At 33.9% G+C, this 24,562-nt stretch overlaps 1 long non-coding RNA gene across 2 annotated transcripts in view; it reads right to left on the reverse strand.

The window, feature by feature from the left end:
* Positions 1–24,562, reverse strand: part of LOC109446224 (uncharacterized) — a 246,430-nt gene that overhangs the window by 43,171 nt on the left and 178,697 nt on the right. Inside the window, exon 7 of one of the 2 annotated variants that reach the window (XR_016020179.1) lies at positions 24,221–24,452. The exons of the other annotated variant lie outside the window; for it this stretch is intronic. This is a non-coding gene — a long non-coding RNA (uncharacterized LOC109446224). Of the gene's footprint in view, positions 1–24,220; positions 24,453–24,562 lie in introns of those variants that run through there. 2 annotated transcript variants of the gene reach the window in all.

Consider the following 24,562-nt stretch of genomic DNA (forward strand, 5'->3'; position numbering starts at 1 on the left):
CATGAAACATGTGGCTTGTCCATGGACTCATCCTGACTCCTCTTACTCGTCAATAGGGCCTGCAGCTGCCATTTTCTTCATTTGATATTTAAAGTCAGAAAGCCAATAGAAATGTTACTTAGTAAGGACATATTGAAAACACAACCTTGGGAAAGGATTATTGTTAATCTTTGGCACGAGGAACCAATTAAAATTTTAGTTTTAAGTTAATTTTATGCCTTATGCAAGTAACCTGTTGGCAGTTTAAGAATATTTCCTAATAATTAAGAATTGACTGGATAGGGAGACATAATCGATAAAGCAAAGGCAGTAGCAGGGACATATGCTAAGTGAAATTGTGCTAGAATTTTTTTTGTGGTATGACTATACTCAAATAATTATGCATATGATTCCCTTCAAGGGCTCTTTTTCTTTTATTTTCCTTGTCTCTACTCACTTCAGTCTTTTTCCTCCATATTTCACTCGCCATCTAAAAGATTACTACCCCCCACCCTTTTTTTTTTTTTCATTGAAAGAAGAAAATGAGCAACTCTCACCTAAATCAGTTCTCTTGAATCATTCTATTATAGGTTGGCTTCCCTCCCCCCACCTTTCAGGAAGTAAAAATACGATATTTGATTGAGAGAGATACGTATTGGGAAAACTTGACCATTCTTAGCTGCTGTTATTTGGGAATACTTCTTACTTTTTTCTGTGTCACTTAGAGGGCAAATTAAATACTTTGGGAAGTAGTATATCTCCATTTATTATACTTAGTTATTTGGGACATAGAATTTCAAGCATTCTACCTTCTCTCGAGGGAATTTCACTTCTTGTGTGGTTCAGAAATTTGGATATTTGGGTTTCATTGTGAACTAAGTTCAATGTCAAATGATCTCAAAAGAACATTAACAGATAATACTATACCTGCTCTGCCACCAGCTACAACTTACTTAAACTTTCTACGCCTTACCTTTAAAATAAGTACTTTTGGTTACATGGCTAAGGTCATGCTGAGTTCTAATTTATATAATTCTGATACATAGAGATAGGATAGTTGTGGAAGAAAAGGGTTTCATTTATTAATAGTACTTTTGTAATGTATTCTAATTTGTGACATGTAATCTCTCAACTGTATCTTAATTTTTCCCCTTGGGAAAACTAGAATACTAATATTGACTTCAGAAGGGTTTCTCCTCCTGTATGTACTCTTAGATGATGTTTAAATAATAAAACATGCAATTGACAATTCAAGACCTTAAAGGTAAATAGAAAAATATATTATGATATAAAAAAACATACATTACATTTTGCAGTATATCAGAAAAAACATATGGTTACATTGGTCCACTGTTGTCACGGTGTACTTTTCTTTTATAGGAGATTCTTGGTGAAGAATATGTTGTAGGAAACATTGGGGTCTAACTGGGATGTCAGTGAATTGAAATTGCATTTCCTAAAGATTGCCATGAGGAAGGCAATATGTGGGGGATGCTGTGTGTGGTAGAAGCTATCATTTATCCCAGAACACCTTTTATCTCAGAATACCTTCTCAGACTCAAAATGATAGACATGCACTGAGGTAGGTCTTATAAAATTATAAATAATTGTCAAGAGTTATGAAGACTGAGCAAAGCTCACATCTAAGTTAGCCAGAGCTGAGAGCTTGGGAATACCTTTGGCCTTTTTCTGGTGAGTCTTCAGTCAAGGTCAGATGCTGTGGAAACATATTCCACTTTTCAGATAACTCTAGGAACTCATCAAGTGACATAATAATGAGGGTCATCCTATTGTGTGTGTGTGTATATGTTTCACTTTCTCTCATTTCGTATCCATTTCATAAAAATTTCTGCCTATTACATCTTTTGGGTTACTTGGTTCAATTCACTGCTTTACACGACATCTGCATCTCATAAAATTTTCCTAGTTGTATGTTTTCAGTTTAAACGTGTTCATGACAGTTTTACTGTCACAAAATGAACTTGTTTGTGCTAGCATTTGCCAAATCACAGACCTCTTATTTTTGGGATACAAGAAGACATTTTCTTCATTTAGAATACATAGATTACGAAACTTCACAGTCTTAAAATTCTCCTTATCCACAAAAGCTAGAATAACACTGATCTAAGATTAACCAGCCTTTTATTGGTCAAAATGTAGAACAATGGAGTTCAGTGAATATTTAGAAAAGAAATTCTGACTGCCCAGATCTATTTCTTAATTCTCTATCTATTTTAATAATTTAGGTGGCGGCTAAGTAGCTTGTGCAATGCATGTTGCTCTTATACTTTGCCAAGATATATGCATATTTTGTGTGACTGCCTTTATTGGAAGCTGATTATCAAATAGTATAATAGGCCGGGGACTTCTTCCTAGTAGAGTAAGAGATCAGTCTTTACTTGCATCAGAAATGCACTCATTGATTCAATGGGTCATGTTTTTCCATTGCCTACTATATTTACCTGGCACTGTTAGTTCTGAAAGAACGATGATAATCAGTTCAGACACGATCCTTGCTCTCATTAATTTCAGACAAGAATAAATAGACAATTGTAACACAATATGTAAACTGCTAGCATGAGGCATTACCTAGAAGGGATGCCTAACCCAGACTAGGGGGTCAGAAAAGGCTTCCAAAAAGCTGTGACATCTATATTGAATCTTGGAAAGTGAATCAATGGAAACCCAGTGTTCTGGTTATCCACTGCTGCATAACAAAGAACCTCAAAACTTGGTGGCATAAAGCAACCATTTCCTTACATGTTACAATTTGGACAGGGCTTGAATGGGAGATTGCTGTGCTTCATGGGATATTCATACAGTGTGTTATGCACCAAGCCCTGTCATCTGGAGCATAGTGGCTCAAGGCTCAGAGATAGTACTTTAACAGACTAAGATGGAATCAGTAAGAGCTTCTCTAACTAAGGCTCAGTATCACATAGCATCGCTTCTTCAGGGTTCTATTGTTCTGAGTCATAGAAAAAAACCCATATTCAAGGGAAAGAGATACACAAGATTATGAACAAAATAAAGCAAGGCTCTTTGGGAAGCCATCTATGGAAACTAACTACCTCAGTAGGTGATGGGAACAAGGGGGAACTGATTCTAAGGCTAGGAGAAATGGCTTCTTTGAGGAATTACAGAGTTTAGCTGTTCTACATTCTATGGAAGTGAAATACACGATATTGACCTCCTTTTGTCTTTATCCAATATGAATTATACTTTTCCTTTGGGAGTTACTCTCTATAAAGGTTTTTCTGAATATACGTAGCCATTTTCTTTTCCTATGAAGCCTGCGCATCTTCCAGTTTCTCAGAGGGAGGAAGTAACCATGGAAGTCATTGGCCGTGATCTGTTGCCATTTGAGCCTTGCCCTAGTGGCTCAGAAATAAAATTTAACTATTCAAACCCAGTATAGCAAGCCAAGTTTAAACTATAGAACAAACACTTTCTCTTATGACATGAAAGGATCATACAGTCTGTATATGACACCCCTGCCAACAAAATGAGCTAATATTAACTATTATCTTTCCACACCATGCTACTAGTTTGTACAATATGAAATCTTTGTCTTAATTTGAGGCTAGCTTCTAATCTTACCCGTTTATTCTACTGATTAATCTCCTATTTATTCCTCCCAGCAATCAGGGCCAAGGGAAAACTGGACAAGAATCTAAGGAGGCTTAGGGAAAGATATTCCAACCACTACAATTTTAAAAAATACGTCACACCTAACCTGGAATAATTCATATGGGATCACCTATTTTTATTGCTAATGAAAGTAAAGGCAAGCTGTTACCTTTATTTCTAATATTTTGAATTTTTAATGTAGATATAAAAATTCCCTTTGTCACAGATTTTAGGGCCTCGGGATAAGCAAATTCTAGGTTACAAAACAAAACCATATCCAGTTGTGATTGTGCCATGAATGGCTAAATCAATATCAAAGGCACTTTGTTCTTTTTCTGTTCTGGGTAAACCTCTGTTTTGAGTGCTTGCACATTGAATCCACAATTTATGTAAGAAATAACTTCTCACCTGATAGGTCAACCATTTCTCTGTTGGGTGATTCTTTAAAAATATAAATAGAACATAGGGTTTTAAGATCTAGAGCTCATCTTTTCTCTCTTGTTTCAAGTACTCAGCACAGAATTTCTGTGAAACTGCATCTGAGCATTTGAACATCAATTTCTTTTTCTCTGTGTAAAATAAACAAAAACAAAAACAAAAAACTGTTTGCAATTCCTTTTTAAGGAAAGCATTCTGTTTGTCATAGGACTTTGGTGTGGGTCCAAGAAGCAGGTGGAGAGGAGGATTATTGCATTTTTCCCGGTGGAAGAGAGATGTAAGGATAACTTTGGAACCTGCCTAAAATGTTCAAACTGAAGTTTGAATGGATGTGATCTAAACTTCTTTCTCTTTCTTCCTTTCTTCCTAATCTTCAGTAACATTTACTACACTCACACACTCCAGGGTTGAACAAGTTTTTTTTTGTTTTTTTTCAAAACTAACAATGGGTTTGGGTCTCGTGTCTGTGTTGCCATATTGCATGCCCTGCATGAACGCAGGAGCCCAGAGGTAGAGATGGCTTTGACAATATGAGTCCTCTGGACATTTGCAGAAATCTTGGGGGAGGACTTTGGACTGAGAAGGGCATGAATTAATGTACTAACCCATCTTACTAAGGTCTTCATGGTGTGGGAAATTCACTTAACACCTTTCTTAAATGGAAATGGGAATGATAATAAAAACTCTATGAGACCTTTTGTAAATTGCGATATCCTACAAAAAAGAAAAGTGGTAATACTTTTATAATACAATTTCAGTAAGTATGTGATTTACATTCTTATCTCTAATGCCTTATCTCTGATGGGTTTACAGAAAAAGAAAAAAACAAAAAACAAAAGTTATTACGAAGAATAAAACATTTTTACAAAGAAAATACTGGGTATTATAAAGAGACCACTAGGAATTAGTCCCTTTATTTGGTAAGCAATATTTCAAATTTAATTAAATGTAATTTATTTTCTATTAAGAATAGCCCCCAAACAGTGTCGTCAACCTTCAATATATGTTGATGAATATTATTTTACATGCAGGTGTCAAAATGAAATGCCTAATATAAAATCAACTTCTTAATGTATCTTTCTGTAACAGTGTGAGTAAGGTACCTGGACAAACTATAGAAATTACATTTTATAGGCAGATTTATTTACTAATTATTTATTTACTTATTTACTTATAGCAGAAAATAGTTTCATGGATTTTGGACAATATGTTCAAGCCATATATTTCAACGTATCTACTTAAAATTATGTATCATCTAGCTGATTATTTACTTGTCAAGCTTCATAGATATCCTTAGAAAGTAACTGTAGTATCTTTGCTAGAGTCATTTTTCACTACAATTAAGAAAATAAAATGCATAATACTGGTAGTATTTTGATTTTAGAATAACGGTATTAGTATAAAACACTAACCACTAGATGGAGACAAGCTCTCCTAGCTTCGCCCATGATAGTTTTCTTACTGTGAATAGAAACCGGCAAGAAAGGAGTTGAGTTAGTGCAATACTGGACGTGTACAATCATAACAGATATATGTGTTAGTTCCAGCTGCTGAGCATCAAGGATGGAATTACAAAAGCCTTGCTCTTTGAATCATATCAACAGCAAGGACATAACACTCGAAATCCTCTCGTTTAAAATCATACACCTTGAGCAACTTGGCTGTTTGGAATCATATCAAAACTACAAGATAAAAACAAATCAGCTTTAACCTGGAACATATCAAAATGCCAGGTATTTTTAAGCAGTCCTGTTTGAATTTAAGAGCCAATCAGAATTCTTTCCTATTTTTGATAGAGTTCTTCAAAATCTTTTGTGCTTGCCTGGAATTTTATATATAAGATCTTTGCAGGTTTTGTTCAGAGAGGTTGCAGTTTTGAATGCAGATCTCCCTTGCCTGGCAAGTTTAATAAAGTTAACTTTCTATTTTAGAATCATACTACCCTCTGAATCAAGCAAGGTTCTGAGCAGTTTGGATGCCAATACATTTAATCCTCATAACAACCTACGGTCCATTTTGATCACCATCCTTCAGTTGAGGAAACCGGGGCAGGGAGGTTAATCAACTTACTCAAGGCCACAAGGAAATAGCAGAGCCAAGATTCAACCCATGGAGCTCTGAAGCCCACACTCTTAATCACTGTCATATGGCACCCATAAAAACATTTTTTTAAAATTTGTAAACTACCCTAGAGAAGCAGAAAGGAAACCTTTCACTGACCAGAAACTATGGGAAATAACTGAGAGATAGAAAGCACATGGGAGTGGAGCAGCATTAGGCAGGTAATTGGAGCAGAAGCTGGAGGATGGTCGATGGGGAGGAGTCAGAAGCGGGGTGATTCTTGGTAATTAATTGGGTACAGTAGCAAGAGCACTTCGGAGATCAAACTTCTGGTGCATTATTTGTTGGCTAGTCAGGGTGTCTGCTTCTTGGAGGCACCAGTATGTGGGAGCTTGAGTTAGAGAAATGAAGCAGAACTCCATGCGGTTGGCCAGACCTAGAAGTGGGAGGTCGTCACACCCACACAACAAGCTGCTGATATTCTCAGTCCAGTGGGATATTCTGCCTCTTCCAGAATATCTCTGCAAACAGGCTGCTGCACAAGCTCCAGCAGCTCATCACAACCATTAACCCTTCCTTGGGCTGTGCAAACACATACAGCGTACAATATAGTTAGAAATTTCTGCCATAAAATTGAGAGCACAGTCAAGAATCACCAAACACTTAAGACTACAGGGAAAGGAAATCCACAAACTTGAGTAACCAAATAATGCATACCTAAAAGCTCAGAATACTATAAGTAAACAGTTAACCCACAAAACATAATTAAACAGACCACGAAAATTAAAAATCTGATTATGGAAATTAAAGTTTAAGAGACTTGTTACTGGTAGAGGAAACAAAACTGGTCATGTGTTAGCAAATGTTAAAGATAATTTAATAATAGATACATGGATTTTATTATCATTTTTTTCTATTTTAATATATGTTTGAAATTTTCCATAAAAGACTAAAAATCATGTATTTAAAAAAGCAAAATAGAAAAATCAACACGATGAAAGATCATGCCAAGAAATTCCTACAGAACAAACCACAAAACATATCACAAAAGATAAAGGAAGCAAAAATATGAATGGAAAATGAGATAGCAAGAGTGACATCATCTTACAGAAATTTCAGAGTGATAGGCCACAATATATAATGTAATAAACATGACACTGTAGACTGAAAGAGATATAAAGATAGATGATAAGTTCTGACTACCTGAGTAACGGCAGAGGCAGAATTCAAAGTTGTGTCAAATTTCAAAAGTATTCTTTCCATTGCACCACATCGGAAGCAATACTTATGAATTTTTGTGCTAGTATTTCTTCCTTGTAAGGCTATTGTAAGAATTTACACTGAAACATTAGTTCACAAGTCAGGAAAAGTTCCATAAAAAGCCTACAAATGAGAGGGATTAAAGTAATTTGAAGTTCATGAACACTAAATGCTTAAATATTTCTATGGAAAGGGGGCAAAATTGCTCAGACTTAAGTTATCTATATTATGTTTTGGAATGTTTTTAAATGAGTCTTTCAATTAAAATATTTGCTATTTCTGGTATTTTAAACACAACTATACTTTTCATACCCCCATTTTCGCAGCTATGATCATCCTTATTTTCTATATTTCTAAAGACCTTTTTCATTCACATAGACAGAATCCAGAATTATGTTTAAATATATTATTTTCTTTTTTATGTCAATTTTTTATTTTTCAATTACAGTTGACAGTCAATTTTATTTTATATTAGTTTATATATATTATTTTCTAAAATGAGGTTTATTTCCTCATTCAAGTACATTCTGATTTAAAGATCACTTTAGCCTATTAACTAGATGTTTCACTCCTTATTGCTAGAAACCTTTTTTCTTTTTCATTTTTTGATCTCAATTGTCCAAAGATAGTGCCTCATTATTTCCAACTGGCAATGGAGTCCAGCACTAGATGTTCTTTTCCTTGCCCTGTCATCCATTCAAGTGGTTAATTATCAATATTTGTATTACATACAAATATTGGAGAAGCACAGTAGGAATCATTAAGACAAACATTTAATCATTTTGTATGGGTCATTCACCCTCAAGTTTTTTCTCTTTTATAAACATTTTCTCTTATGTAAAGGTTTTGTATATCAATTTTTCATAAGAGGGAATAAATAGTAATTTTGAGTATTATCACTGATTTATCAGAAAGGTAAATATATTGATTTAAATTGATTGCCCCTACAATGTGACAATCTTTTAACCTTGGAAAAAGAAACAAAGCATGTGTCACCCGTTGAAAAGTGGCAAAACTATCTCATAAGAGATGGTGATAGAGTGAGGAAGAGAGAGAAAAAAAGTCAAAAATTTCCCCTTAATATGAGTCTGAAAATAAAACTATTAATAGTAGTATTTAAAAGGAAAGTAAGACTTCTAAATAAATTTATTAGAAAATAAGAGTGCTTGGAAAATAGATGCATACGGTTTTTAAGAAGCTAGAAAAAGAGGAAAAAAGTTAAGGAAAGAAGGAAGTATATATGTAAAAGCAGATATTTATAAAACGAAAACAAACAAAAAACAATAGAATCAGCAATAAAATCTGGTTTTTAAAATGACTAATCATATAGGCAAAAAGTTTACATAACTGATACAGTGAAAGAAAGACACAAATAAATAACAAATAAATACTGTGGTAATAAATATAACTGTAGATCCAAGGAAATGTTTAAAATAATGTGTCGATGCTATTAACAACTTTTGTCCCATGCATTTTAATAATTAGATAAAATGCATAATTTATAGACTTGCCAATAATTATGTTTAAAAAATAGAAAGAAACAAAGACAATAACTACTAAATTTGGCATAATTAAAGCAATTATTTCATTATTCTTGAGAATTCTGACCCATCTCCCCAAATAAGGGCTAGAAAATTTTATGAGTGAGTTTTGTAAAATCCTTAATCAACAGATACCTCTACTATGAATAGATTGTAACAGGAATGAAAATTGCTAACTGGTTCTGTTAGATCAATATACGTTGCTGCCGAAGCCAAACAAAGATGGTACAAGAAATGTCAATTATATGGACAAACTTTATTGTAAACTTAGGGGTGAAAATTTAAATAAAGTATTGGGAAATTAAATATAACATTTATTAAGAACATACTTTAGTAGGTTAGGAGAGAGAAAAATGTGATAAATATTGGTAAAATAAAATTTAATAGAATATCTTTATGACCTCAGGACAGGGAAGGATTTCACTATGGATAATTTGGGGTCTATTAATAAAAAACAAAAACAAACAAACAAACAAAACTTCTATTTGACCAGAGAAAGAACATGCCAGGAACAAAGATTTGAAAAATCTACAATTTGCAGTAGATATTTATAATTCTGATATCAAACAAAGGACAACTATGCAGAAATAATGGATAACTCATACAAACATAGCAAAAGCAAACCATGGATTGGAATAGAAGCTGAAATCTAATACCTTATGAAAAAGATGCTAGTATAAAGGGAAATTCAGTTTTGCAAAATACACCTCAGGTTAACAAAAATTGTATCTATTTTTGGCAATATCTACTATTGGCTAAGATGTGGAGAGTAGTGGAAGTATAAATTGCTACATTCATTTTGAAGAGTATTTTGGCAATATCAAGTAAAGTTGAAAATCTAGAGAATCAGTTGCATATGTATGTGCTCACAGAGACATGTATGAAAATGTTCTTAGGATAAGGGAGTAATACCAAAAAACAGGTAAAACATTGGACAGATAAATTGTGGAAAAATTTTGCAATAGTTGGAATACAGCAGTAAAAATAAATAAACTACAGTTGCATATATCAACTCGATTAAACCTCAAACATACTATTAAGTGAAGAAAAGACATTATGGAAGAATACCATTTACGTAAAACCTGAAACATGCCAAACAACTCTGGACATTGTGTTGTAATAGTATAAACATTCATGAGAATGATAACCAAATTCACGGCTGATGATTATCTCTGGGAAGGCAGACAGGAAGGAAGAAACTGCCCTAAGATATGAGGGAGGTAGTCAGGGAACGTCAATCATATTTATAATGAGCTATTTCTTTTTCTGAAAAAAATTAAAAGTTGAAACAAGTACGACAGACTGTTAAAACTTGATGGGGCTTGATATCTGGGTCTTGATTCCAGACACTTGCTATCCTATAGTCTTACCTTGTTGTAAACAGTTATGCACCAGCATAATGATGTTTCTGTCAACAACTGACCACATACACGATGGTGGTCTCCTAAGATTATAATGGCGCTGAAAAATTCCTATCGCCTAGTGAGGTCGTAGCCATTCTAATATCATAGCCCAAAGCATTACTCACATGTCTGTGATGATGCTGGTGTAAAGAAACCTTCTGCATTTCCAGTCTTTAAAAGTATAGCACACACAATTTTGTACAGTACATAATACTTTATAAAGATAATGAACAACTATGTCACTGGTTTAAGTATTTACTATACTACCCTTTTTATCATTATTTTAGAGTGTATTCTTCCTAGTACTTATAAAAACAAGTTTGCTGTAAAACAGTATGCCACATTTACCATGTCACTTGATTATGTCCGTTTCGCTTGTGCTTGATTTAATCTTGTCTTATTTTCTACAATAACGAGCTGTACAGGTTTGTAGCCTAAGAGCAGTAGGCTACCCCACATAGCCTAGGTGTGTATCATGCTTCCCCGAAAATAAGACCTAGCGGGACAATCATCTCTAATGCATCTTTTGGAGCAAAAATTAATATAAGACCCAGTGTTATGTTATGTTATGTTATGTTATGTTATGTTATGTTATGTTATGTTATGTTATATGTTATGTTATGTTATGTTATAGACCCAGTCTTATATTACGGTAAAATAAGATCCGGTCTTATATTAATTTTTGCTCCAAAAGATGCATTAGAGCTGATTGTCTGGCTAGGTCTTATTTTCGGACAAACACGGTAGTAGGCTGTACCATCTAGGTTTGTTTAGGTGCGCTCTGTGATGTTCCCACAACAAAACTGCCTAAAGACACATTTCTCAGAATGTATCCTTGTCATTAAGTGAAACATGACTATATTTAAAATATTTCATGATAACCAAAGTAAATGCATTAAAAACATAAGAAACTGGAAATCGATTTTTAAAAAATAAGTTTGGGTAAGGTCTCTCTATATACAGGATAGATGTGGATTAAAATATTTAACTTCCTGCTCTAAAAAACAGAATCCTCATTTTAAGGAAATCACATTCTTATCTACTCTCAATCTTCTGGATAGAAATTTAGGTCTGTTTTTCCTGACTTTCTGGATTTTTCTAAATGGGATCTTTCATGAGTAATGTTCCAGAGGTCTAATGGTAACAGTCTGTAGAAAATGTGATTAAGAGATGGTGAAACTGAGAAGTTAGAAGAAAAGATTATACGGGATTCAAATCAAAGTTTGGGTATATATTAAGGAGCAAATCAGAAGTGTGTGTGTGTGTGTGTGTGTGTGTGTGTGCACACACATATGTATATGTATGTGTGTATATATGTATGTATATATATATATATATATATATGTGTATATATATGAGAAAGAGGTTGGAGGAAATTTTTTATATTGCCTTTTTTTAGCTGTTTCTGAGAAGACTTTAAAAAGACCTTTTTGTATTTTCTTTTGAGAATTTTGTTTTCTTCTTTTCTGGGCATGGTTAACAAATTAAAGAGCCTATTTCCTCTTCACAGCTGTGCGTCATTGCCTTAGGGACTATTATGGGAACAAATTCTAAAGGAGCTCGTTCTGCTGTCTAGCAGCAAGAGCTCTTGACATAAACAAGCCTGCGACTTCCCTACGGATTGAGCAGATGTCTGTAATGGTTCCTGCTGACTACTCTGACTGTCTCCAGCTACCAGCAGTGTGCATTCTCTGATAGTGGATCCCTGACCTCTGAAATAATGTTGTCCTGAAGATACTGAATCCAAAACGAGGTCTGAAGGAAAGTCAGAGACATTGCTTCTTATGTGGTCCTTAAGAGGTTATGGGAGACTGGGTTATTCCAGTGGACTGTATTTTAAGCCTATAGATATTTGTTCATTTTTAATTTTCATTTTCATGAAAATGGGAAACTGAAACTAATGCCTTTTGAAACATCAATATGTCCAGTAGGAAAAACGACATATTTTAAAGTTCTGCATTCTTAAATAGCTAAAATAGGCATGTTTTACCAAAAAGCCATCCATGAAATGAGATTTTTATAAAGATTATTTTAAAATTAACAATGCAATAATGAAGTTGTCGCTGGCTTTTAAAAAAAATGTGCCAAAGTAACCAGTTTGACTTCAAACATATAAATTTATTTTGTTTGCTTGACATCCTCACCTTATCAGAAAAGAATTTACTCACACAAGACTATTTGGAAAAAATGAGAAAGTGAGATTTTAGGAAACGGGACAAAGGTAGAGCAATATAATTTTCTAAAATATTAACCATTTATCTCCTTCAAAGACAAAGAGAATGATATGGGTGCTTCAATGTATCTAACAGGTTTCTGGCTTGCTGAGAATGAACTTGATTTGCATAAATAATAAATCCTAGGGGCTCCTTCTGACTGACTTGAACAATAAAAGAATATTGGTAAATGGTGTCGGCATACGGTCATCTCGGACTGAGACCACTAATCTCATAGAGTCTCAGACTTTCAGATTTGGAAGAGTTTTTAATATCAATAAGAAAATGTGGCTGAGGCAGGTTGATAGATTTGGTTGGGCAAGACCACACATCATGATGCTTTAGCTGTCTTTATTTTTTTAAGACTTAATTTTTTAGAGCAGTTTTAGCTTCACAGCAAAATTGAGAGGCAGGTACAGAGATTTCCCATACGCTCCCTGCCCCCCAACACGCATGCTCAGCCTCCCCTATGGCAACATCTCCCACTACAGTGATACATTCATTACAATTGATGAACCTACAGTGACACATTATTATCAGCCAAAGTCCATAGTTTACCTTAAGGTTCATTCTTGGTGCTGTACCTTTTATGGGTTTGATCAAATATATAATCACACGTTATCTATCATGATGGTATCATACAGAGTATTTTCACTGCCCTAAAAATCTTCTGTGCTCTGACTATTAATCTTCCCACCCCACCAATGCCTGGCAACCACTTATCATTTTATTGTCTCCATAGTTTTGTCATTTTCATATAGTTTGTTGGAATCATATAGTATGGAGCCTTTTCAGATTGTCTTCTTCTATTTAGTATTATGCACTTAAGTTGGTGTTTTTTTATGTCTTTTCATGGCTTAATAGCATGAAGAGCTAAACAATAAAATGTACCACAGTTTATTTTTCTCTTCACCTTCTGAAGTATATCTTGGTTGCTTCCAAGTTTTGACAATTAGGAAGAAAGTTGTTATAAACATCAATGTGCAAGTTTTTGTGTGGAGATAAGCTTTCAATTCTTTGGGTAAATACAAAGGAGTACAGTCACTGGATTATACGGTAAAGGTATGTTTATTTTTGTAAGAAACTTCCAAACATTATTCCAAAGTGGCTGTACCATTTTTGCATTTCTACCAGCAATGAATGAGATATTCTGTTGCTCCACATCCACTCCAATATGTGGCGGTGTTAGTGTTCTGAGTTTTGGCCAACTACTAGATGTATAGTGGTAACTCACTGTTGTTTTAATTTGCATTTTTCTGATGACATGTGATGCGCAACATCTTTTCCTATGCTTATTTGCCATCTGTATATCTTCCTTGATGAGGGGTGCGTTAAGGTCTTTGGCCCATGTTTAAATCACATTTTTTATTGTTGTTTTTCCATAATAGAGTTTTTAGAGTTCTTAGTATATATTGGACAACACTCTTTTATCAAGTGCATATTTTGCAAATATTTTCTCCCAGTCTGTGACTTGTATTCTCATTCTTTTGACATTGTCTTGCACAGAACAAAAGTTTTTAATTTTATTGAAATACCAGTTTATCGGTTATTTCTTTCATGGATTATGGCTTTGGCATTGTATCTAAAAAGTCAACACTATCTGGTCAAGATGGCAGAGTAGGCGAAAAAAAAAGTGCTTGCTTCCTCTCAACAAAATTACAACAAAACTACAGAACAACTATCATTGAGGATCACCTAAAGCCTACCTGAACTGAAGTCCTACAACTAAGGACATATATACCCATGACTTGTTTTATTCCTGGAAATTCAGACCTCTTATTTCCTTTCACCTTCCCTCTTTTTTAATTTTTCAATTATAGTTGACATTCAATATTATTTAATATCAATTTCAGGTGGATAGCATAGTGGTTAGACATTTATGTAATTTAAGGAGTGATCCCCCTGACTAGTCTAGTACCCACCTGGCACTATACATAGTTACATAGTTATTACCATATTATTGACTATATTCCCTATGTTTTACTTTACATGCCCATGGATATTTTGTAACTACCAATTTGTACTTCTGAATCCCTTCATCTTTTTCACCCAGCTATCAACCCCCCTCACCTCTATGACCCCAATAAATCTCGTATCCATCTAATACCATACACAGTTATTGCAATATTATTGACTATATTCCTTGTGCTACACCCTACATCCCCATGACTACTTTGTGAAATAAACAGGGAAATGTGAACAATAAATCATTTTCTTGATGAACGTAAGTAACTATTGTGAACATTTTTAGGTGTAATATGTATTATGGCTTTTAAAGAGAGTTTTTATCTTTAGGAAATACAAACTAAAATATTTTAGATAATATAATAGGTGTCTGACAAGTGCTTCAAAGTAATCGTGTTGCACTGGATAGAAAGTGGATAGGGGTATAAATGAAACAAAGAGCCCATATCATGCTAACTATTGAGAGTAATAAGCTTGTAGGGTTTCTTAAACTATTCCCTCAACATCTGTGTATATTTGAAAATTTCCATAATAAATTTATAAAAAGTTATTGAACAATAAACTAGAAATTCCATGAAGGCCAGAATTATGTTTATCTTACTTACCCTTGTATCCTTAGAATGTGAATAGTAGCTAGTATATAGTAGTAGCTGAATAAATGCTTGTAGACTTCACTAACAATATGTGATACTTTATACTTCAATCTTAAGAGTTTTATATTAATATATAGAAAAATGCCTTCGTGAGGCCTCTGGGAAGTGGAGTTTATTATGCCTTAACAAAGCCTTGCAAAACAGAGATCTAAGGATAAAGTCAGTCTATTTAATGTGTTAATTTCAGGTATGCCGTGATTTAAATGATCCTTTCAATCTGAGTCTGTAATATTCTGACTATTAGAAAGGTCTCCAAAAAACTCTCCTAAAGTCATTTTGAGAGCTACTTTTTCTAAACTTCCAAAATTCTTAGCAAGTTAATTGAAAAAACTTTTGCTTAGAAATGCAGTATGAAAGAATTGCTCTTTGCTGAGGGTAAAACAAAATAAATTTTTGCTACTCAAGAAGCTAAGCTCAGTGATGTAGATGAGAATCTTACTCTCTGTACAGAAACCTACCCAAACATTTTTAAGGGTGTCTGTGCTCATGTCATATTGGGCAGTTGATTTTTCCATCTTATCTTATTATCTTGAAATGAAGTTATTACAGCTGAACTATAGTGGGATTATTGGTTATTTGAATCAGCACTCTGTTCACATTACATTATTTCAAGCTATGTTACCTGATATATACGAAGGAAGAGTTTTATAATTGATGGAATCCTGACTTTTTGGGCTATGGTGCTTTCCTTAAAATTTTACCTGGTTTGATAAGCATAGTTAGTTACTACATTAAATGGCTTATCTTAAATATAGACCTAAATAGTGCTGGATATATATAATAACTGTTTGTTTTTTTGTGTTTCTGTGTTTTTCCTTCTTGTGAGTGTGTATGTGAGAGTATGTGTGTGTGTGTGTGGTTGTTGTGAGGTTTTATTTTGTTTCATGTTTTGCCACTGTTTCAGGCAGAAATCTATTACAAATTAAAATAGATTTTTGACTAATCATTTGGAAAATGCATTCTTTTTTCCAAAGGTTAATTCTAATTTTTTATTGTGATATTATTACCATTTCCACTTTTTTCTAAAATCCAAATTTTTAAAATTAAATTTGCAAGTAGAAGGTTATCCTTGAACTACTAAAATCCAAAATCCAAGAATGTGATTATAACTTTGTCTAGCATGAGAATTTATGCCTCCAAACCACACACAAAATTTTATTAGTACAGTTTGTACTGTATGCTCCTACATTTCAGTCTGTCATGCCCTAAAAATGTGCTTTTTTATTTGGATAAGTAATATAAGTTATCCAATGGTTAAGGCTGTTTTATGTCCAATTTCCACTGTGTGGCTGTACAACTTGGGAATGTTTGATCAGTGTCAAACAAGGGTAGAAGTTTACCAGCCATAGGTCCTGTAGCAGGGTATTGGGTGTCTGGGCTACTTCTCACTGAGAATTTTATCCTTTAATGTGGTGTGTCTGTTTTTTACTTCACAAGTCCAAATTATAATTTTGTTCTAGTCTATAGCACCCTAGTCTTACATACATTTTAGTGCTTTTGACAGCGTTATTTTTAATGAACCCATAAAAGTTACACTAAAAATAAAACATACACAATAATACAAGACACATATAGATATTCAGAACAATGCATTCACAGGTGAATGGGTTGGTTCTATCACTGAGTAGCTCACTTACTAAGATTCTCTAGCAGATACCAGTTCTTCTATTCCTCATTGTCATGTAATTCACCCACATTAGAGAATCCTAAACACACACACACACACACACACACACACACACACACACACTCCAATTAGAAAACCAAAATCTGTCATGAAACAGACAATTCCATTGATCAAGCTCATTACTAGAAAACAAGCCGTATCTTTGCATGCCAATTTTAAACTTCTTAGAAACACAAATTCCTTTAAAAGAACTGACGGACAATACTGAAGGGTATGTAAGAATAGACAGGGCATAGACCCGCTATGCATATTCAGCCTTCCCAGGAGCTGCTGTGAGAGAGGGAATCCTAGATACAAGCCATCAGCCTGGAATCTTCTTTTCCATGAACACGTTACTATGCCAGTTTCTGAGTCAAGTCTAAGGCATACAAAAAAGGACACCTTCTCCAGTGCCAGTACCAGGCACCTCTGACAAGAACAGAGATGTACATTGGGCATCCAAACCTTGGCGGGTCATCCTTTAGCTCTACTGATGGTGGAAATAAATTTTGATTTCTACTTAGGATCAGTTTATTGCGTTTAAGGACCATTTCCCCACTAGCAAATAGATATACATGCTCTTTTAAAATATTTAACCTCATTTTTAAAACTTTCTATTTATAAAACTCTAGAATTTTGGAAATGGATTTAAGTGGGGATTTTCTAGCTCCAGAAGGCGGCTTAAGAAAAAACAAAAAAAAACTATGGTATATAAGGGAATGTATAATTGTGAACAAAAACTTAATGCTTAATGATGGAAAAAGTTATTAATATATAGTTATAAGGTTTATTATATTGCTTAACTAATGACATAGTATTCAAAATGCAAAGATAGAAAGTAATACACTGTGACACTTGAAGCATTATAGTAACTGGCAGGTTTTATACTAATGTTAGCTTAGCTGATGCTGGCCTTTGGCATAAGGATACTCAGGGAAGACAGGCACCAGGGTGCTGCCTCCGCAGCCCCACAGCCTGGACTTAATTCACTACTATTAGGAATACCATGAATGCTCTATCTATGACCACTGAAAACCTACCAGTCTCCTATTGCTCTTAACACAGATAACCTTGGGTCTTCCAAACCTTCTACCAATACCTGACCAATTCTCTGTATATGTCTTCCCGAGAGAGAGAGAATCTGAATGGGTCATGAAAGACTATCCATGACAAAGTATTTCTAATAGGAAGAGCTCCAGGATCAGGCCATCTCCTTGACTTCTGATAAGCTTATAGATGGCCGCTTTCAGGGCACATCCCCTTCCTGGGTTGATTCTACTGGAACCAGGGAGATAGAGTCACATGGGTCAAAGCTTACCATGAGTAAGACTATCTGGTACAAGAAAAATATTTTGTTATATAGATACCCATAAATGCCATCATTATATATTTGTAGATATAATCTATTATACTTCAATATGTTTAAAGATTATGTAATAAGCATTTGCTGTTCAGAAGCAAAATTATCTCTACTTTTTCTTTCAACAACTAGAACACAGTATTCTTATTTATTTAACAAACATTTCTTGAGTTCGTACTACATGGTAGATACTGACAGATATGGAGGATACAAGAAAATACAGATATAAAGCTTATGGTCTTGTAGTAGATATAAATGCAAATTGGAAAAATTAATTGTGTTATGCAGGCTATGACAGGGGAAACATAAGAATACTCTTGGGTCACATGGGACAGGCATTTAACTGTAATCTTGTCAATCTGAGAGGGCTACCCAAATATAATTACACATGAACCAACACATCCAAAATTGGGGTATGGGGGAGAAAAAAATGCAGAATAATGTCCAAGTTCTTGCTTTGAGTAACCAGATAGTTAACGGTGCCATTCATAGGAAGGGAAGAAAAAGAAAAAGAAAATGAAAAACAGGAGAAAGAGCAAGACTGGGATGAAAATTATGCATTTAGTTTTGCACATGTTTAGTTTGAGGTACTTGAATAATCTCCAAGTGGAGAGGAACAGTGGGTAACAGTATGGATATGTAGTTGTCCACAGTATGGATATATAGTTCTGAATCTAAAGAGATAAATCTATGCTGGAGATGAAGCTCTGGAATTCATCAGCTTATACAAGATACTTGGAATCATGGAAGTGAACGAAATTATCCAGGGAGGATAGGTAGAATGAGAAAAGAAAAGACAGAAAACAAAACCCTGAGGAACATTCTTATGCAAGGGTCAAACGAGAAAAGAAACCCTGAGTCAGTAAAAGATTGGCTAGAGAGGAGCCATAATAGGAAATCTAAGGAGTTGACAAGGTCAGTTGAATGACAGAAGTAGAAGCCATATTATATTGAATTGAGATGTGACTGGACAATGGAGGAATAGAGCCAGTAGGTAGAGACATTATTTCAATAAAAGTATTTGGCTGTCAAAGGGAAGAAACAGATAGGGTAATAACTAGGGAAGAAGGTGGAGATTGAGAAAGATCTTAAAAATGGAAGAGGCTTGTACACATTTTAAATACAGACAAAAAAACAAAAAATAAAAAGAAACCCAGGTAAGAGCGAGGATCTTTAGATACAGGAGAGGAGGTAAACAATCAATAGAGCAAAATCCTTGAAAGCAGGGTGAGCTGGGAGCCAGACAAGAGACAGAGGAATTAACTTCAGAAGGAAGGAGAGGCATGTTTCCCATTGTGAAAAAAAGGAAAATAACAAAAAAAGAAAGAAAACAGGATGGTTTGTGAATGAAGGTACATATGTAATTCTGATAGTGGGAAATTTTAATCTTACTAATAATTTTTGTTTTATAATGTTTAAAAATCTATCCATAGCCAAGTCTTTATATAATTATCATTTACAAAACTTGTTTCACATTAATATTTTATTTAACATAATTCTTATATTTAAGTGAATTTTCTTTTTCTGGGTAGTTTTTAGAATTTAGTATATTAAAAACACTGATTTGAAATATAAAGTATCCAGGTATTCAAGCACTTTGTATCACATAAATAATTTCATTTTTATTTTTACCTTACCTAATTTCTACGTTTATAGTATACCCTTAGTTTGGCATTAGGGTTTTTCTCTAGTGGATGAAAAATAATTTTAAATTTTAGCTGTGGACTTTAGATTTAGTTAGTAATATAAATAGCTCTAAAACTAGTATAAATAGCTTTAAAATGTAGCTTAAGCTGTCTTAACAGTTTAAGAAATAAAATAATAAAAATTCAGGAAAAAATATTTCCAAAGTTGTTTATTGCCTCATTTTTCATGAGAAATATAAAAATTGGACACAATCTAAAATTCTAAGTCAGAATAGCTGTATATATTATGACTGATAAAATATATACCAATTTATACTATCATTCACAGAGGATTTAAATCATATAAATATTTATATAACAGTGATTGATAAACAGAAACAGTATAAAAATTATGAATGTAACATCATTTTTAGTATGTTAATATAAACATGCATTGAAAGATTTAGAATATTAGTTGTTATTTGTTTCGATTCTTTATTTTCTACTTACTTATATTTTCTAAAGTAGGAAAGTGAAAGTGTAATAAACAGAAAAAATTAATATTATGTTTTAGAAAAAAACATTCTTGGATTTTTCTATTTTGAGGAAGATGTGCTTAGCTTATTTCTCATCTCTAAACTTTTAGATGATATGTGCACCTTGAGATAAATCTATTGTTGGATCTTAAAAGTCAGAACTGATCTTCACCTAGCCATCCATTTCTCTTTTGTGCTATAAAAATAATGTTCTTTTTCTTCTAAATTTTCCATTAATGTTTTCTGTTGTGAGAGTCAAAACATTTATATGTAATAAAGAGAGTATAGGCTAAATGCAAAGGCAAAAAAAAAAGAGTCAGTTCCATTAGATTGAAGACTTGTAGCTAACATCAATCATCTCTTCTGCCTTTCTTCTAGATCTTTCCAGCTGGAGCTCCCTATTTGTTCTGTGCCTTAAGTCAGAGGACAGTATGTACTCTACCTGTACTGGACCATTTTATTATTTGTTAGAATGTTTCCTACTGCTAGGTCATTTTGGGCAGGAAGTCATTGCCAGTTAGAAAGAGGCAGAAGAAAGAGCCAAAATAATGTACTCAAAAAACGATGGTATTTGCAAATTGCACATAACAGTGTTATTTTAAACCAGCAAGAGCAGGGTTTGGTGGTGGCAACCACATCTACCCCAATGAGCATGTCATTGAAGAGAACTAGGTATTTTAGGAGCCACAAGCAGACTGTACAATTAAGGTTAGGTGAAAGGATTGGGTAATCCTGCAATAGTCACTGTTACATAACACACCAGTTGCTGCCCAGGGATACGAACGGTAACTGAATATTATAGCGGGAACCATTCGGTTTGCTGCAGCCAAGGGTCACTTGCTGTTTCCATTATAAACCTTGTTTTGTAGTTGGTTTATAACCCAGACAGTTTAATTTTCATCAGGCTGAAACCTGGCATTGAAATTAAAAGCCTAGAGGCACTTTTCTTTTTTCTTTCTGTTTTCAAAAAGAAAATGTTGAGCTAGAAAGGAGCAGGGATCATCTAGTCTTTTATTTTACAGTTAAGAAGAGAGGCACATGGGAGAATGACATGGACATAACGTCACACACTCACCAAGAGGCAAAATCAAACCTAGGACATAGGTGTTTTTTTTCTGCCTTTCCAATGAAAACAAACCAAAACAAAACAAACCTACACTAATCTGTGTTAATTTAATGTCTTTTTTAATGTAGAGAAGCAAGAGGAAACAGTTGCCAACTCTCTTACATTCACCAGAGGTCCCTCTTCATGAGTTGAAGTGACTTGCCCAGGGAAACACAGCTTGTTAAGTGGCAGGCCAGGAAAGACCACAAACCTGTTTTGTGACTATTTTGCTTTTTTATGTCCATTTTCCTCCAGTCATATCAATTATTTATCCAATTGACTCATTTAATAGCCCCAAAGAACTGATTGCTAAACCATTGATAAATGGGGCACTAGTTTACTACATTCCCATGGTCATAAAATGTATCATAAATTGAATTGGAAAAGAAAAAAGGGTTATAAAGCCAGGTTCATATTTCTATAAAACCACAATTGGCTGAAAAGTGAGTTCAATCAGTCAACTGAACAGTCATTTTATCTCCTTAATATCAAAGGAAAATTGTTGTGGTGGATTGTTTTTCTTTGATAAATTCCAACGATTATTTTGTCAACATTAAAGTCAGAATATTTATATAAATGGAGTAAATAACAGTTGTTGAACTATGTATTATTATATTCAGTTGGCTGGAGTTAGAAATTACATATACGAGCATACATCTTGACTTCAGGCATAGATGGTTTTCCTGAAATCCAACCCAGGAAGAACATTCTACATCATTATACCATGGCTCAGTATTTCAAAGTGACCTGCTCTCCCAGATCTGGAAAAGCACTCTATCACCGCAATGGAATGAGACTTTTTATAAGCTCATTCCTTAAAATCAGCATTCAAATTTCAAAATTTAGTTCTGTACCCAGGATACAGTCAGTACTCCCCTTCCTCTCTACCTTCACTTCTTTGTTTATCCTTGAGATACCTGAAACCTTTTGGAACATGTATTTTTCCTCTGATAGATGGTAAGTTCCTTTGAGTACAGGGACCATGCATTGTTTTTCATATTGACATTCCCTCTTTCAAACACCATAACCTGTACCAAGCCATTGTGCTTTTCATCTGAATATAAATCAAAATTTATATTATTTGTGATGTTATTTACCTGGAGATACACCTGTGCAGAGTCTAGAATTATTATACCAACTGTCATTATCTCCTATGTAAGGATATGATGATATTTTGAATGAAGCCTAACTTAAGAGAGGAAAAGAGGAAAACGTTGAGGAGACTTAGACTTTGACTTTTGTTCACAAGTCAGAAATGAGTTGGATGATCGATTAGGATTCCAAGAGTATAATTTGATAAACTGAACCCAACCAAGAAACTTTGTCTCTTGTTTCTTATACATTCTTTCAGTACTTTTCAACTTTATTCCCCAAATTAAGATGTCACAATATGATTACATTTTTACTTACACTTTCTGTCTCTGGTCATTATTATACTTTAAGTTTATGACATTGACAGCCTGAAATTCCAATAAACTAGGAAAACCATACTGAGAGATTGGGTGGTAATTGGCAAAAGGAAAGCATAATATGGAGAGAATTAGTTGAAAGCTGCTGTAATAATTTGGCTCTGTTAGGGCATTCATTTGTTTTGCATTTCTTGTCCAATGTATTATAACATTATTGGAGATGACTTCATAGGTCAAGTGTCAGTAAGAAACCTCATATTTTTATTTAGCATGAAGAGATCCAAATTTGCCAGAAAGTCAATATTTATCAGGGTCACTTCATTTAATATTTTTATTTTCTCCATAACCTAATGCCCATTTCTGGAGTTGACAACTTTAGTCAGTGGTTTAGTTATTCTCATTTGGTCGGAAATGGTGTGTGCCACCAACCTAACTTCTTGTTGCTAGGAGTGAGACTGGGCTAAAGATGCTTTTTTCACTGAATAGCATGTCTCTGTGGTTTAAAAACATGGTATTAGTGGACTTCTTGGCATTACTGTCAGGTTTCAGTGATGTTAAGGGTCCTATTTTAGGAGTTTGGGGCTGTCCAGTTGAGCATTTATATCTTGTAGGAAGCACGTGTCTTTATGAAAAATCCATGAGCAGACATTCAAATTACATAGTAATGAAAACCTAAATGCATTACAGGGAGCTTGACATGCAACTGAAGTTCTCGATGCTATTTAGTTTCCAAGGCATTAAAAAGGAAAATTGATTTGAGATAAAATGAAAACTATGCAGAATTCTTGTTGTAAATCTGAACTCAAGTCAACGGCTGATGAAGTTGGAAAAACGGAGATCCATCTTCGCAAATGACCATTATTTGTCTCTTGTGTATACCTACCCAAGCATCACTTTTCTATAATCACAGAAGTATCAGAACATGCATTCAACTCCATTCCACCCATATTTGCAGCCTATATGAAATTGCACCTTGTGATTGCTAGGAACCTGTGTGATTTCCACAATGCTGATAAATAATTCTACATAAAATGTGTCTTCTGAAAGAGAATTTAGTCATTACACAACTGTTCAATCATATACACATAAACGAATATCTTCACGTATTTAAATATTAGGTGCATATATTTATCCCAATTTTCTGTCCAAATATTTAGAATTGTTCCATTGTATATTATATTCTATTATTACTATTACTAATACTACCTTATATATTTAGTTTAGTCTTCAAAACAGTTTCATATCCATCATCAAATTTTCATCTCTTTGTGTTTTTGTTTTTCATTCTGGGAGATTTTCCTTGATGGGACAGAGTCTTCTATCAGGACTATTCTTTTATTCAGCCCCTTTATGAATAATTTTATTTTCCACAATCATGGTTTTAAAATACTTTTTTATTTCTATAAGCATAGTTTTAAATTCCAGGAAACTTACTGGTTCTCTGGCTTTTCTTTTTTCACAGCAGTATATTTTTGTTTTATTGATGCAATCTTCTCTGGAATTTTGTTGAGAATGATTGTTTTAAATTTCTCTTTCATGAGAATTCTCTTTCCTAGGTTATTAGTTTCCTTCTTTGTTCTCATTGATTTTCTTCAAATACTAGATGATCTGCAGTGGTTTGTTAATGCATATGGATAGAAGAGAGAAGGGAGGGAAAAAGAAAGATAAGAAAATGGCATGTTGATTTCTCCATTGACTAGGTTTATTATTCCTCCCAA

Source organism: Rhinolophus sinicus, chromosome 2 (assembly GCF_057876585.1).
Source record: "Rhinolophus sinicus isolate RSI-liver-muscle chromosome 2, RSI-T2T, whole genome shotgun sequence".
NCBI classification, from domain to species: Eukaryota; Metazoa; Chordata; class Mammalia; order Chiroptera; family Rhinolophidae; genus Rhinolophus; species Rhinolophus sinicus.